This window comes from Cokeromyces recurvatus, assembly GCF_025118155.1.
Source record: "Cokeromyces recurvatus strain NRRL 2243 chromosome Unknown BX663scaffold_3, whole genome shotgun sequence".
Classification (NCBI taxonomy): domain Eukaryota; kingdom Fungi; phylum Mucoromycota; class Mucoromycetes; order Mucorales; family Mucoraceae; genus Cokeromyces; species Cokeromyces recurvatus.
In genome coordinates this window covers 1093916-1107349 of record NW_026251389.1, presented here as the reverse complement: position 1 = coordinate 1107349, position 13434 = coordinate 1093916, and the positions used below count along the sequence as shown (strand labels likewise).

General features: G+C 30.0%; 1 non-coding gene across 1 annotated transcript; it reads right to left on the bottom strand.

The window, feature by feature from the left end:
- Positions 1-3404: 3404 nt before the first annotated feature.
- On the bottom strand, positions 3405-3475 carry BX663DRAFT_t26. The gene has a single exon. It is a non-coding gene; the product is annotated as a tRNA-Gly (tRNA).
- Between the last annotated feature and the right edge of the window lie 9959 nt (positions 3476-13434).

Below are 13434 nucleotides of genomic sequence, written 5' to 3'. Positions count from 1 at the left end.
ATAGTTACTAGCGTCAGTAGCAACGTAAAATGGCTGTTGAAGATCGGGATGATGAAGGACTGGAGCTGAAGATAAAAGCTTCCGAATCTTCATGAAGGCAGTTTCTTGTTCATTTGTCCATAGAGCATCGTTAAGTTTACCTTCAAATCTTAACTTATCCAATGGAGCGGTTACTTTTGAAATGTTAGGCAAATATTTTCTAAAATAATTTACTAAACCTAAGAATCTTTGAATTTCTTTACCAGAAGTGGGTCGAGGCCAAGACAAAGCATTGGTGACTTTACGAGGATCAAGTCGAGAACCAGAGGCATCAACACAGAATCCAAGCAAGTACACACAAGATTGTGCAAAGTGACATTTTTCTGGGTTAAGAATCAGATTGACATTAGTTAGTTTTTGGATGACAGTTTGTACATGTGTGATATGTTCTTCAAAAGACTTGGAATAGATGATAATATCATCAACAAAAGCCTGTGCAAAGTTGAGATCACGTAATACAATATTAATGACTCTTTGATAACGAAAGGCAATATGTTTCAAACCAAATGGGCAACCACGAAATTGGTATTGCTGACCTTCAAAAGTGAAAGTAGTTTTAGCACGGTGTGGTGCGTAGATTTGGAAACGACGGAAAGCTTGTCGAAGATCAAGAGTGCTAAAAACTACAGATCCTTATAGACGATCGAATATTTCTTCAATCTTTGGAATAGGATGTCGATTATTAGACACTAAGATAGAATTAAGTAAACGAGGGTCGAGACAAGGTCTATGTCCTGTACAATTACCAAATAAATCTTTTTTAGGTGCTAATGTTAAAGGTGAATTTCAATCGGAATTAGGCGATGCATGTTCAATTACTTCATCCTTTAACCATGTATCAATACATTCTTGCATGATTGGTAAAAGTTTGAAAGCAATTCGATAAGGAGCACGATATGCTGTTTTTCCAGGAATTGTATCTAACCGTATAGCAGATTCAGGTACTGTACAAAAAGAATTTTTGGGTATCAAAGCATTTTTCTTAAGAAAAGGTTTGATGGATTCCATAAAAAGACTTTGTTGTAGTTCTGTACCGTAAGGAGAAGTGTTAGGTTCAGGTGTATCATCACCCATTTCTTTGTCAATAACAGGACAGTGATTAGGATGTTTAATTGCTAAATTGGTTATAATGATATTTAATTTAGGCATTAAATCTAATCCAATTACGATTTGTGTATCAAAAGAGAGTGGAAGGATTTCAAAGGTATGTGATGTATGAATAATATTTTTATTATTATCACTGTAAATAATTTCTAAAGGTTTTAAAGTTGTTCCTAAACGTTTACTAGTATTGTTAGAAGTAGCAAGAATTACAGAACCGAATACATTTATATTTATTTTAATATTATATTTATAAACAAAATTAATATCTATACAACTATAAAGAAGAACCACTGTCAATCAAAGCAAAAAGTGTTGATGTTCTCTATAGCGATAGGTACAATAAGAGAATGGTTAGTATTAATACTTTCATTTCGTTTTTTGTTAATAATTTTTTTTATGATGCTTACAATCATAGTTAATTGGATAATTAGAATCATCTAGGTCCATCATGTTATCACTACTGTCTGTATTCGGAGTAATAGGATGAGGGTTATATTTTGAATCTAAGGTAGTCAAAGTAGAATTATTATTTTCAGAATTAGGAGGATTAACCAGGTGAGCAGATCTTATAGTTCTTGCAGATTGTTTGGATGCAGTTTTTCCTTTCTTATTTTTAATACAGACAGCAGCATGTTCTCTAGACCAGGGGACATTATCAGTACAATTGTAACAGATGGAAGCAGTAGCAGAAGGAAAAGTAGATACACTAGAAGCAGGTTACAGGAGTTACAGAAGTAGCATTACTTTGAAAATTAAACTGGTCCTTGGAACTCACTATTTGTTTGTACTTTTGACATATCTCAGTGGGATGATTACCACGACTATGAATAATACAATTATATTTTGTTTTAGTAATAGCTTGCATAGAAGACTTTGGTGGAATACCAAGAGTTGTATTGTTGTTTCTATGGGCTTGACTATTATGTTTGCTTGCTTGTGAGCTACGAACGAGTGATATACGAGAAGAATCATGAGGAGTAGTTGAGGGAGACTTTCGAGCATTTGAAGAAGATAATACACCAGCATCCTCTGCACAAATATTAGAAGAAAGTACCACTCTAACTTTAGCTACAACTTTTTCCAACAGAGTCTTGGCTGTTACGAGGGAGGTTTAATAAGGAACGAGCAACTTCTCTTCGCAAGGAAGCAAGTAAAGCACGTTTGAAAATAGTAGCAGTTCTGATATCATCTTCATTCTTGTTATTGAAAGCAGTACGAGTAGAGTTTTGAATAGCAATTGAGTTATCTTTTTCTTGTAGAGCAGACATGATAAGTGGATAGGTAGGTTTATATGAATAAAAATTTTGAAAGGAATTCGTTGAAGAAAATGTGATATATCTTTTAAAATATCAAATTAAAAATATTATAAAAAAAATAATATTAAGACAAAAAGAGTCAATGAGATTGAACAATAGTTCTAAAGTCAATCATTTTTATTTAGGTATTTATTTATAAGAATTGTTAAAGAGGTCTAAGGACAAGATGTGAATCAGAAAAGTGTTAGTTATGACCGAACAAGGCATATTGTTGACAATGAAGTGATAGTGATTTTAATATTATTAGATGGAGCGGATCAAGAGAGAGTTAAGATAGAATTGCTTAAATAAATTTATGATCCGCATGTTTAATCATGAAGCGTAACATGTTGTATTTGTACATAACATCATTAAGATATAATAAAACATAAATGTGAATACTCATTACACAATAACGTTGTATAAAATATATATCATTATGTCATAGCACCCGTCATTTTTCCATATTATTTTCTTCTTGTACAATTTCTGTATTATTTATCTTTAATAAAACTATACAAAGTTTTCAAAGACTTGTTTTTTCTTTTTTCTCTTTCCTTATCTTTGTACTCAAAACACTCATGACACTTACATTATTAACCCTTATTTTGTATACAAGAATTACAACTATAATTATAACTTAACTTAACTCTTAATACAAACTTATTGACAAGTCTCAACGTACATCTTCTGTCTGTTTTCTTTTATTTATTTATTTTTTATTCTTAAACTTACCTAAAACATAACACAGATTCAACGTAAAATAAAAAGAGAGACGCACTTCTTATTTTTCATCATTTTTAAGCATTAATAAAGAGTAAAATCATAATCCATATAAAAATTAGCGTCTGTTATATTTCATAGTAATTAATTGAAACCACTGTTGTTCAATTGTAAAAAGTAAGAGAATGGCCAAGAACGAAAATTAGTAAAAAGCAATTGCATGTCTAATACAGGAAAAAAATATGCGCGGTCGGGGAATCGAACCCCGGCCCTTCGCGTGGCAGGCGAAGATTATACCACTTAACCAACCGCGCGCGAGGTTAAGATGTTACGTGTTGTGGTAGATTTAGTTATAATCTCAAAATTTCAGCCAATCAGAATATAGGAATTCTCTTAGATAAGCCAGGTATTACATAATATTTGCTTGGACGGACTTTAAATATCTATTTATCTTCGTGGGGTTATCCCTGTCTTAAAAATGAATATATAATGAAGAATATTTTGATAAAAAAAAAAAGAGACGACTTTTGAACAGCAATCAATTTTTTTTAAGAAAAAGAACTTTTGGAACAAGGATTAATATTTTAAATAAAAGAAAATAAAAACATAAAATAAAAATATTTTCTTGCAGACTAACAAAACACTTAAGGATTCGAACCTTCCTTAATTTTCCTTTCACATAAGTATTTACTTATCATTTATTTTGGCGAAGCTACCAGGGGAGGGAAGCAAATTAACAAGATATTACAAGGTTAACAAGTAACAAGAATAACAAGATAACAACGGATAACAAGGTCTATAAGGATAACACAAGCAAAAGGATAAGAAAAACTAGGAAAAATAAAACAAAAATGGATGCAAGTGTATTAAATAGTTTAATTGATAAACCTGATAACTTTACTGGTGAAAACCCTAGGAAAATGCTGCTCGTTGGTTAAAGCAAATTAACCGTATAAGAAATGGTCTAAATATTAATGATGAAAGAACTCTACTTTTGGCTGGTAATCATTTAAGAGGAAAAGCTGAGGAATGGTGGTGTCTTAAGGAAGATGATATTAATACCTGGTCCGAATTTGAAAAAGAATTTAAAAATATGTTTTTTGTCTCTGAAAATTATGATACTGATACGTGGTGGAATGAGTTAGAAAATATAAGGCAACAACATGGTCAAACGGTTAATGATATCAAACTTAATGTAGAAGAATTATGTAATCGTCTCAAGATTACCGATACTACCTTAAAGTTACGTTATTTTAAAAGAGCCTTACGTAAAGATATTCAATATGAACTTGACCGTCTGCCTCCTAAGGATACTTCTTGGCTAGGAATAACTGAAGAGGCTAAAAGATTAGAAAAGATTCATGAAAAACATGGTGTCATTAGCTATAACGGTATAATAAATAATAATCCACGTAACACTAACTCTGTATCTTCTTTCAAACATAGTCAATCTAGTGTAGTATCTTCTGATAGTTCAAGTGAAATTAAATCTACATTAAAGGACCTTTGTACAGCTATGGAAAAATTAAACTTCTCTATTTCTGGGCAATCCACTTCAAGTAATTATAGTAATGTCTCTACCGGAAGAAGAAATAATTTTAATCAAGGATATCATAATGAAAACAATCAAAATATAAATAAATACAATAATAATATTAGGTGCTATATCTGTGGTATGATGGGTCACAAGGCTTTTGGCTGTCCTCAAAAACCTTTCAAGAATAATAATCAATCTCAAGAACAGGGAAAAGAATTGGGACAGCAGTAGGTGAACGTGCTACTGTTGTCCAATCTATAACAAATGACGTTCCTAATAATTGTAATCAAAACATTAATGAAGAAAACAAGAAAAACATCAATTCTCAACCTAAAGTTAATTATATTAATATTATTCCTGAAGACAAAAATAAAGAATATCCAATGCCTGTATACGCCGTAGAAAAGCACCCTATTTCTACAGCTGGTGAACCCTCTAACGAAAGAAGTAAAAGAAGAAGACAAAATATTCTTTCAAATTCTAATCCTGATCCTCTTACAAATAACAATGTGGAAAATCCTATTCAAGCTGCAACCTCTAATCCAATTCAAGACTTGGATAATGTTTCACATATTGCTGTATCTGGGGCTAAACCAAAGATAAAAAAATTAAGAGCACCTCCTAGGAAAATACCGATCTATCCTACAAGAAAAGGTGGAATATGGGAAGAGTTAGATCAGTTGAAATCTACTGTCTCAGTTAAGGATCGGGTACTGTATGACAAACAGGCTCAAAGGGATCTCCGTGATGGTCTACGTTTTATCATGGGTAGAAAACCTAAAAATAACAAGAATATAAGAAATAAGGGCAAAGAAAAAGAAATAATCAATTCTAATATAAATAATCAGAACAATCGTATGGAAATCAATGCTATTACACACTTAAATGAAGTTGAATCTGATACACAAGAATTATATGAAAGTGAATCTGAATCTGATGATTTTACATCTACGGTGTCCTCTACTTCTGATGGAGAAGGTGGTAATAGTGATACTAAATTATATTATGAATCCGATAGTGATGATACAATCTATAATTATCCTTATGATATTAACAGAATTAAAAGGTCTACGCCATTCAAAGGTTTAACTCTAATCAAAAATCGTCCCATCCCCAATACTGTGTTTGTTTTGATAGCAAAAAGTTAAAGAAAGAGGAAAAGACAAAAGACAAGTCTGTGAAAACTTCGTGTAGTTTTTTATTAAGAAAAAAATACAAAAATTGTACAAGGAAAAATTATGTGAAAATGTAAAGGGTTATTTATATGTTTTTGCAAGGTAAGTGATATTAATAGAACTATGATTTGGATAAGCAAATATTGCTATAATAAAGCATTAGTCATAAATATTTTCTCCGAATAATTCTGCCTACAATAAGATCTATTTTTATTCTTTTCTGCCTGAGCTGTCGCTGTTACTAAAAATATTAAATTATTATTTCTGGGGTAAGCGACGCGTCAATATTAATTCACAGTGAATATGTCAGCTATAACAATACCAATTATTTATATGCTACTATTATTATTATCCTATAAGATATTATTACATAACAATATTTATCTTTATAGCTATCTATATATAATATGTATGACTTATAAATAATTATGTAATTGAATATAACAGTCATAATCCTATTGAATTATTATTATTACATAATATAATGTATGTAATTATTTTTAATGCTCGAATACTCAAACAATGACTATTATCAAAACTGAGAATAGAATGAATATTGTGCTGTGAAGCGCGATATATTAGTTTAATTTGAATAACCTCTTTATTACGTAATAAATGATGGTTTATTTCTATTAACTTAATTATAAAGGCTACTACAATCACAACAGTGTTTGACTCTGGTGCAGCTGTTTCTCTTATCTCAAGAAAGTTAGCTCAAGAATTAAAGCTGTTACCTAATGGTGATTCTCTACCTATTGCAAGTATTGATTGTAAGAAGGATTCCAATCATTGTTGCAGCAATAATAAAAGATCTGATGTAACTATTAATGTCCCTGTTCGAGTTGCTGGAAAATTACGTCCCGAGCATATGGTCATTAGTGATGACTGTGAACCGGATACTTTTATCTTGGGTATGACATGGTTCCGTAACTATGGTATCAAGCAGGATCTGAAAGAAGGTATTATTGAAATTCCCACTAAAAATGGAAGATCAGTTTATCTACAAGGATCCAGTACTATTAATGATGAAACTCCTACTTGTGATATATACTCTGTGAGCATACGTGTATCAAACAAAGTTAATGTACCAGAAGATCAAATAGAAATATGCACCTTAAAGATAAATGATACGGGTCAAGAAATATCTAAAGTACCAGCTCAACTAACAAGTTATAGTGATGAAATACCAGGTATAAATGATGAAGTTGACAAGAATTATGAAAATTTACAAGTCGAAAAGAAGGAAAAAGAAGGAAATGAAATACCTGAACCTATCCGACTATTATTGGAAAAATATAGTCATTGTTTTGCTGAAAATTCTGGTCTAGGAAGGGTAGACTCCACTTATGCACATGTAATAGAACTTGAAGATCCCAATTTAACAATAAGAACAAAACCTTACAGACTTACTTGGGAAGAAGATGAACATTTACGTCAAGAATTGCAAGATATGTTAAATAATGGTTTAATAAGACCATCTAAAGGAAAATGGACAAGTCCAATATTTTTTGTTCAAAAGAAAGATAAAGGTTTGCGTTTAGTAGTTGACTTCCGTAAACTGAATAAAAACACCAAAAAGACTGCATTTCCTCTACCTCACATCAATGAATTATTAGACTCTTTTGGAGAGGCTAAGGTATTTACTACTTTGGATGCGGCTTCTGGCTACTGGCAAGTACCCCTAGCAGAAGAATCAATTGAGAAGACTGGTTTTATAACAAAGATGGGAACTTATGAATTTTTGGTTATGCCTTTTGGTTTGGCTACTGCTACAGATACATATCAAAGAATGATGACTTCGTTATTAAATCCTTATATTGGTAAATTTGTCTTAGTTTTCGTTGATGACATTATTATATATTCTAGCAATGTACAAGAACATTTGGTACATCTCCAGAAGGTTTTTGAAGTATGTAACTCTGCCAATCTCAGACTTAAGCTCTCAAAATGTCATTTCTTGCAAGATAAGGTAGAATATTTAGGACATGAAGTTTCCGCTAAAGGTGTTGCTCCTTCTAATACGAATGTTTCTAAAATTTTGAAATTAAAATCTCCTTCTGATACTAGTGAAGTTCGATCCCTCTTAGGTACTACCAATTACTACAGAAGATATATTCCTAACTATGCAGACCTAATGGAACCAATTACTAAATTATTAAAGAAGAATTGTCAATTCAAGTGGGGGAGCGAACAAGAAGAAGCCTTAAATAAAGTGAAAATTATGTTAACAAATCCACCAATATTAGCTTATCCTGATAGAAATCAAATTCAAATATTAACTACTGATGCTTCTGGAATTGGTTTGGGTGCTATTCTTGCTCAATCTCCTGATGGTAGTGAAGAAGGTGAACAAGTCATAGCATATGCATCTAAGTGCTTAAGTCAATCTCAACGTAATTGGGATTCAGTACACGCTGAAGCCTATGCTGTCGTTTGGGGAATTCGTTATTTTCGACACTATTTGGCTGGTAACAAACGATTTATACTATATACTGATAATTCTGCCGTCAGCTTCATACTAAACAATGATAAGGCTAATCCTAAGGTCAGTCGATGGGCAGCAGCTCTAATGGAATATAATTATACTATCAAGCATAAACCAGGAAAGAAGAATCCTGCAGATGTACTCTCTCGTCTCTGTAGTAAATAATATATATAAAAAAAAAAAAAATAAAAAAAAAGAAAAAAAAAAATATAAAAAAAAAAAAATATAAAAAAAAAAAAAAATATAAAAAAAAAAAAAAAAAAAAAGAAAAAAAGAAAAAAAAAATTGAATTGATTCATTAACATAAAAATAATATAAATATTTATAATATAGGAAAAGGAAAATATAATAGTAGTCTCTCATCAAAAAAAAAAAAAAAAAAATAGTTATTCTGATTCTATCAAAACAAAAAATATATCAAGATCTGTTAAACTTACTTTTGAATACACAAGATACTCTCATGGAATATCCATTATACGTTGCAATTTATTTATATATCACTCGGGGAACATATCCTATAAACTCTGATACAGTTAACAAGAAAAGAATTTATAACAAGTCCAGAAAATATTTGGCTCATAAAGGGAAACTCTATAGAAAAATTCCTATTGATACTTCTAATGGTTCAACTGAATATACTATGGGTAGGGAAATTTTACATGAAGCAAACATTGAAGATATAATTTCAAAGGTGCATCGTGAAGGTCACTTTGGGATAAAGAATACTTGGGAACGCCTATCTGTATCATATGAAGGTAAAAATATGTATCAAAAGATAGTCGATATAGTTAGAGCTTGTGATGTTTGTCAAAAACGAAAGATTGTACCAAGAAAAAGAACTGTCAAAATGAAACCAATACCGACCCCGTCACGACCATTTTTCATGATTGGATTAGATGCCGTTGGACCAATGGATACTACTCCTACTGGCAATCGTTTTATGTTAGTTTGTATTGATTATTTAACACGTTGGCCTATTGCTGCTCCATGTAAGGACATTACTGCTAAAACTGCTGAAGAATTTCTTAATAATCATGTTTTCCAATTTCATGGTGTACCTACATATTTATTGACTGATCGTGGTTCTTCTTTCAAGGCGGATTATATTGATTTTATATTAAAGAAATTAGAATGTAGACATTTAACAACTACAGCTTATCGACCTCAATCAAATGGATTAGTGGAAAGATTGAATCAAACCTTAGTACAAACTATAGCAAAAATTAGAATGGATGATAAAATTAAGAAACCTTGGGATGCTTATGTTAATAATGCTTTATTCTGTTTACGCACTATGGTCAATGATTCGACAGGATATACTCCTTCAATGCTATTATATGGTTATGAAATAAGAACACCTAGTTTGTGGTCTCCTCCTAAATATGATTATGTAGAAGGTCAAATTCATGAAGAAATCAAACGTAGGTCATTAGAAATATCAAATGTTATGAAATTATTAAGAGAAGAAGCGGTTGCAAATTCAATGAAAAAGAAAGAAAAGATGAAAGCAAGATATGATAAAGAAATAACTGAAACTATGCAGTTCAAGGTGGGAGATAAGGTCTTATTGAAAAATCACGTCCCTCAGGATAAATTTGCTGAAAAATGGATTGGTCCTATGGTCGTAGTTAAGGTTAACAAAAATTCAACATATCATCTTATGGGTCCTAATTCTAGAAGATTAGATGGTGCTGTCAATGGAAATTATCTTTTACCCTATAGAGAACACTCAAGAATGGTACCTTGTGTAAGAGAAGCTAAGAAATATCAATTAGTCGAAGAATGGTTAGCAAGAAGCTGAAATTTTGATTAAGTGGGGGAGGTTTGTTACGTGTTGTGGTAGATTTAGTTATAATCTCAAAATTTCAGCCAATCAGAATATAGGAATTCTCTTAGATAAGCCAGGTATTACATAATATTTGCTTGGACGGACTTTAAATATCTATTTATCTTCGTGGGGTTATCCCTGTCTTAAAAATGAATATATAATGAAGAATATTTTGATAAAAAAAAAAAGAGACGACTTTTGAACAGTAATTAATTTTTGAGAAGAAAAGAACTTTTGGAACAAGGATTTATATTTTAAATAAAAGAAAATAAAAACATAAAAATAAAAATATTTTCTTGCAGACTAACAAAACACTTAAGGATTCGAACCTTCCTTAATTTTCCTTTCACATAAGTATTTACTTATCATGATTTTGAAACATGTGAGACAGTGTTAACATATACGCAAAAATTTTGCCTTTCACCCGTTTAGCCAATCATATTGCTTGAATAATATGACGTAATTGTTAAGATTGTTATCGTTCTTACAACTAAGTTAATAGAAATAAACTATCGTTTATTACATAATAAGGATGCTATTCAAATAAGACTAGTATGTTGAACTTCACAGCATAATATTCATTCTACTCTCAGTTTGATAATAGTCATTGTTTGAGTATTCGAGCATTAAAAATAACTATATACATTATATTATGTAATAATAATAATTCAATAGGATTATGACTGTTATATTCAATTACATAATTATTTATAAGTCATACATATTATATAGACAGCTATAAAGATAAATATTGTTATGTAATAATATCTTATAGGATAATAATAATAGTAGCATATAAATAATTGGTATTGCTATAGCTGACATATTCACTGTGAATTAATATTGACGCGTCGCTTACCCCAGAAACAATAATTTAATATTTTTAGTAACTGCGACAGCTCAGGCAGAAAAGAATAAAAATAGATTTTATTGTAGGCAGAATTATTCGGAGAAAATATTTATGACTAATGCTTTATTATAGCAATATTTGCTTATCCAAATCATAGTTCTATTAATATCACTTACCTTGCAAAAACATATAAATAACCCTTTACATTTTCACATAATTTTTCCTTGTACAATTTTTGTATTTTTTTCTTAATAAAAAAACTACGCGAAGTTTTCACAGACTTGTCTTTTGTTTTTTCTCTTTCTTTAACTTTTTGCTGTCAAAACAGCAGTGCAAGTTGTTGGTAAGAGTTTATAAGCTGATGAGAAAGGTCAAATCATTTCTAAACTTTCTTACAATTCTACTACACCTTTTTCTCATGATGTAGGTTTTTATGTTTCGTTTTATCTCTTCGTTTCTGTGGACAACTTATACTTAATGGTTGAGCTTTATTCATTTGAAACAGCAACATATATCGGTCAACTTTCACTCTTACTGAGTTCGTTCGATAAATTAAAGCAAGTCATGATTTGCAGCAGAGATATTTATGTTGAAATTCAAGATAGAGCCGGGAAAAGAAATCCCAATCTAGATATACCAGATCTTCACCGAATTATCAACATTAAAAAACCAAAAAGTCTAACACCGTCCCTGTCATTCAAAAAATGATTTATATCTTCAAACAGAAAATATTTTATATGTTAATTAAATATATCTATCCATTCTTCATTATTTCTCTATATAAATATATACTAGCATTTTATATCGAGTTTTTATGTTGTTATATCGTGCACTATGCTGTATATCTTATATGATCCTTTTCATTACGCGTAAAGTTCATATCATATTATACTCTCTTTATTATTTTTTATGCGAATATGAATTTACAACTTACACTAACATTTTCGATATATGTACAGATTGAGAGTGGAATGACTGTATTTAAAGGAATTGTATTATTACTTTTGAATAAAGGAGAGATTTTACCTTGCTTTAATTTCTTGACACTATTTTTTTTTTCGGGTAGAGTTTTTAAAATAATTTGCTGCCTGTATTCCTCTGCAGGAGATTATTCCCTTATGAAACGCCACTTTTAATTATTTCTGTTTAGATCATCAACACAATATTCTTACATCATTAACATACAAATATTATATAAAAGGATTTTTTTTTATAGCATCAAAATTTTATTTTTTTTGGCTTTATAATAACATCTATTCTTTATTCTTGGAATAAAATTATTACATGTCTTATTGGAATAGATAGTAGCTTATTTAGATAAAATAAGAAGTGATAAATGAAGCATATAAAACGTCCTTTTAAACAGCATTGGGGGGGGCTATACTTACTAAACAATAGTCTGCCATCATCACTTAAATATTGTATATACACCATTTTTAATTCAACATTTTTTATCAAGTTGTGTAGACGATATTTATTATTTGATAGTTGAGGTGTGATAAAAGAAAAAAAAAAGTATAACTGATAATTTTGAAAATAAAACTTTTGAAATTAGTAGTATTATTTTTGCTTTTACGCGGTTAATCCTATTAGTATCAAATAAACATGCTTGGAGTAGCCAGGAAAAAATACGTAGTACTTCTTTAAATAATTCTATAAAGAGAAAATAAGCTATATATTTAAATAAAACTGTTATTATATTTGTTGTATTTATTTAGAATTCTGAATTTCTTATATCTTTTAATATATGCTTATTTAAGTTACTGCTGTGCTACTCTACCAAGTAATTAAGATTGTATTTATAATGATGATCTTTGTGCAAAGGAACTATATCTAAAATACTTATAACAATAAAGAATGTAATAATAAGCTCCCTAAGCCATATTTATTCTTGCCAACGTAATAATTATAATAATAAATATTTTATAGATTCCTTTATATTTATGTTTGAAAAAAAATTTTTTTCTGTATTAGATACAACTTCCTTATCAGATATTAATGCTGATTATTTTCTTTATATAAAAAAAAAGCTTATCTTTGTACAACTCTGCAAAGTATATAAAGGCTAAAAGCCATTTATGAGTGGGGAAGATTAATAATAGAGCTTTATCATAAAAATTATCATGATACTAAATTTACCATGTTAACATGTGGCATTTAATAGCATGAAACCGACTTTTTTTAAAATTTGAGCTTTTTATTAAACATGGATAGAAATAAAAGAACAAAGAGATGTAAGTTGGCTTTTTTTTAGCTTAGTGTTAATAATTTAATTGCTCTTTTAATGCTTATGTGGCTCAACAAACTTCACAAATATTCCATTATTGCCTTTTCTAATATAAAATGTCAAACCCAGATTAAATGAAACATAATTAAATATTTGAAGTAAAAAAAGAAA